Raw genomic sequence first — 4483 nt, 5'->3', positions numbered from 1 at the left:
GCAAATTCAAAGAAAAGAAGTTAATTGAATGTCAGAAAGTGACCAGTTTCTATCTTAACCTTGAAACTTGTGGGAACGTGGAAGGCCAGATTTGTGTCATATATTATATAGCTCCTGACAGTGTTATGTGTCTTTACCACAACACCATCTGTGCTGCTGTACCTGAATAGGAACAGGGGCTAGAAATGGAGAAAAATAATGAATTCTTGCAACATATTTTTTTCCCCTGAGCACATGCAGCTGGTGATAGATGCTTTCCTTCAACCTGAAAAGCACTGCAGAGGTCTCCAATGACATAGTGGTATCTTCAGCATCTTCCTGTGGACTATGCAAATTCTATAAGTGTAAAAATTATAAATTCCAGTTTTGAAAATAAAAAATAAATTGATATCTAAAACACTGATTTCATATATTTGGAGTTTTATCTGTAATTTTGTAATAACTCTTACAGATGTATATAATAGATCATGGTTTATATGATGAAGAAAAATTTTGAAGTAGGATGGTAAACATTGGTTCCATTGGCTCTGGGGTTATCGAAGAATCATTTACATTTACATTAACACTCAGTGTGCTGCTTACCATTGTGTGTGGACTGAACCCTTGTTTTTTCTATTCTGTTTTTTTCTTTATAGTATGGACCATATACCACTTACTATCCCAGAGTTGCTCTAAACTTAGAGTTAACATATGTATACAGAGAGCATAATATATTGTCAGGTTCAGAGTAGGCAATTGCTAATTATCTCAGCCATTCTAGAATTAACTTGTCATAATTTACATCTTCAAAGAAGAATATCCTCTTATTCCTGTGTTAACTTCACCACATTTGCCATATGGCATGTGGTGTGGCCAATGACCTATCAAAGAGATGAGTGAATAGTTGACATTTTATCTGTAAGAACCACTTATTCATATTTATGGAAAGGAATTAATTCTATTTAACAAATTTTCCAATGTCACCTGCTTACTAAATTTCTGTCTTTATACCAAATATCATCAGAGAAAATCAAGAAATTAGGGATGTAGTCTTTAGTCCTAATATTCACAGGCTTTAGACAAAGATATAAATATGTCATGAAAGAGGAGATGAACATTCCCTCTCATACATCTGTGTACATGTTAAGAGATAGCTTAATAAACTTCCTTAACAGATGATTTTAAAACATCTTCAATCAAAAGCGTAGAACTTTTTACCCCACTGGTGATATATGTAAAAAAAAAATGTAATTCTTGATCAAAGAATTTTAGGCAATAACAAACAAGTAAGGAGATAATTTTTGCACCAGCTGACGGTAACCTCTTGTCAGTATCACTGGGAGCATCAGACGATGTCCATCCACCACTGTCCACTTCTCATCATTATCTGGAGGCTTATTGTGTCCTATCCAACTGCCTTTTGTCTCCTTCCTCTCAAACTATCTCTTCAGCCTTCTATTTTATCCATGAGCACAAAATTAGGACACTCTAATCACTCATTTTCCTATTATAACCCCTCCTCTCCAATTCCCTTAGCTTCAGAGGCACTGATTTATATCTTCAGTCCGGTAACATTTTAACCTAGTAATCTGTCATTCTATGCCACAACTTACACTTCTCTGTTTCCTGAAACACAAACCTGTATCTCTTTTTTTTTCAATGTAAGATAATAAGTATCTGACATACATAGCACCAAGGCACATCTTCTTTTTAATAAAATCTGGAGAATTTGCAAAATTCTCATAAACATAAATGGTATTATGAATATTCCAAAGGGATGGATTTACCCAAGGTCAACAGATAAACTTAATAATGAAATTAGAACCCCAGTCTAGTGTATACCACACCATGTACATGATGATAGAATAAATAACAGTTATCAGTATGTTACCTGCCTACTATGTGCTTAGAAATGTAGTAGAAACTTTACATGCATTATTTCTATCATGGATAACAAGTATAAAACTTGTGGGCATTAATACAGTAATTTTATAGAAAAAGAAACAGATTCCGTTTTAGAGAATTTCCCTGAGGTCATTCAGATAGTAAGTGGAAAAATAATCATTTGAACAACTATTTGTGTGATAAGAAACCTACTTTATAGAAACATTTAGGTAAAGATATATTACAAATATGCAAGGCTGGCTGGGCGTGGTGGCTCATGCCTGTAATCTCAGCACTTTGGGAGGCCAAGGTGGGTAAATCACCTGAGGTCAGGGATTCAAGACCAGCCTGGCCAACATGGCGAAACCCTGTGTCTACTAAAAATACAAAAATTAGCCAGGGATGATGGTGCATGCCTGTAATCCCAGCTATGCGGGAGGCTGAGGCACGAGAATCACTTGAACCTGGGAGGCGGAGGTTGTAGTGAGTCGAGATGGTGCCACTGCACACCAGCCTGGGTGACAGAGGGAGACTCCATCTAAAAAAAAAAATCTATATATATACACACATACACACACACATATTATATATATAATATACATATATGTATATTTACATATGTATATTATATATGTATATAACATATATGTATTATATATACATATATGTATATATACATATATGTGTATCATATATATACACACAAGGCTATAATTGCTGGTGTAATGATCTAATAAACAAGAAAATACAACACAACAATAAATATAATTATGTTAATTTTTCCTAAATTAAAGAAAATAATCATAGAAGGCAGAAATTTCATGACAATTTTCAATTAAAATTTAAAAATTGTTATCTTTCAGTTTTTAAATGAAAGATTTTTTAGCATGATTATATATCAAGGCTTCTTTAGAAACATTACAATTAATTCTATTAAATTCATAATGGGATGTTGTTCCTACAATGTAGTTCTATGTTATGTACACATAGGTCATATATAGCAAGAAGCACTTCAGAGTTTCTTTAAAAGCCAAAAATTCATCTGTTAATAAGGGATTTGGTTGAGGCTATTACATACATATGTATACATATATATTTAAAGACTGAATGTAAATTTTTATGTTAGGTACTTATTATGTATTAGCAAGAGAACACACTTACATGCGGTGATTTTCATAGGCAAACATTCCTGGACTAAGCAGATTTCAGTTTAGGTAAATCTTTGCCTCCCCTTGACTGTGAATCCCACCAGCTCTTGCTGGAAAACAGTATTAGACTGTTTAGGTATATGTACTTGATGTAATTTCTTTCCTTGTAAAAAGCAGTTATTGCACATCTGAAATTGCTACGTTTCCTCTCTAATATTACTGTCATTTTATGGCATGCTGTATAATTAAGTTTACTGCAACACAGAGGCATTTGATAGAGTTTCCATTTCCTCCCTATGGCTTATTTTTACTCCGTATGATAAATTAACAGGCTGAAAAATATAATTTTAAATTCCAGCTATTTTTAGTGAGTCTTTTTTTCCATTCCAGAATTTTATTATTGTTTAATAGTTGATGTTAAGGTGTATAGAGCTTTCATGTTATGTTAACCTAGATATTGCAATGTAGTTATTCACTGTTCCTCATTTTTAAAGTTTAAAAAGTGAAGAAATATAAACAAATAATTTAGAAAAATTCCACCAGGAAGAGAAAACCATAAGAAAAAATATATAGAATGCCAGGTAAAAATCATAACCATTATGGATTTTGATAATATTAAACATGGAGAAACTATATAATACCTTGCAAAGGATGTAGGGGAAAAAAAGGAAGCTATTCAGATTTAAAAATTAGAATAAAGGAGAATGAACTTGACATAACATTATAGTATTTTAGTACCAAACCATGCCCTGTTTTACTTTTTGGCTTTACCTATATATTTTAATTTTATTGTTTGCTTTTTGTTTGGTTTTACTGTTCTTACCTGATTTGAAATTTGATTTTAGATAAAGTCTGTGGTCATCGTAAGCTTATTCTCCTTCAGGTATCCTTTGCAATATGTTTTTCTCTCTTCTTTATTAATTAAAGAGGACCCATTAATACTTGAAGGGCTTGTGGTAGAATTGTATGGTATGCTTTTTCGTTACATTTTGTGGGATTTGGGACATGATAATATATTTGGATATCCTGTGCTTCTACTGCTTTATTGCAGCCTCCTCTAATAGCCTGAAGAGCCTGCCCACCAAATTCCAATGGACAAACCTAATCACTTCCTGATATGGATGACTAAACTATAAGTTAGTGACTTACCCAAGATTAAAGTCACAGTCAAGATTATAGTAGAATCTTGGAACTATCTTTCTTGACTTTATGTGCAAAAATTCTATTCCATTGCTGCTGCTTATAGTAATCCTCTCCATGTAACACCAGGAATATCTAAATATCTAGGAAGTTAATTGATTAATAATTTCTCTCACTTGAGAGAAAGAGAAACAATAGTACACCCAACACACACTTTCTGTCTCTCTTTCCAAATTGCTTTTTTCTATGTGTCTAAATGCCTTACTTTCCTACTTGAAATTTGAAGGGAGAATATGAGTGAGTATCCATTCAAGGTCTGAGAGAATGGCCCA

This window comes from Mandrillus leucophaeus, unplaced genomic scaffold, assembly GCF_000951045.1.
Source record: "Mandrillus leucophaeus isolate KB7577 unplaced genomic scaffold, Mleu.le_1.0 Scaffold115, whole genome shotgun sequence".
Classification (NCBI taxonomy): domain Eukaryota; kingdom Metazoa; phylum Chordata; class Mammalia; order Primates; family Cercopithecidae; genus Mandrillus; species Mandrillus leucophaeus.
Note: the sequence above shows the minus strand (reverse complement) of the source record.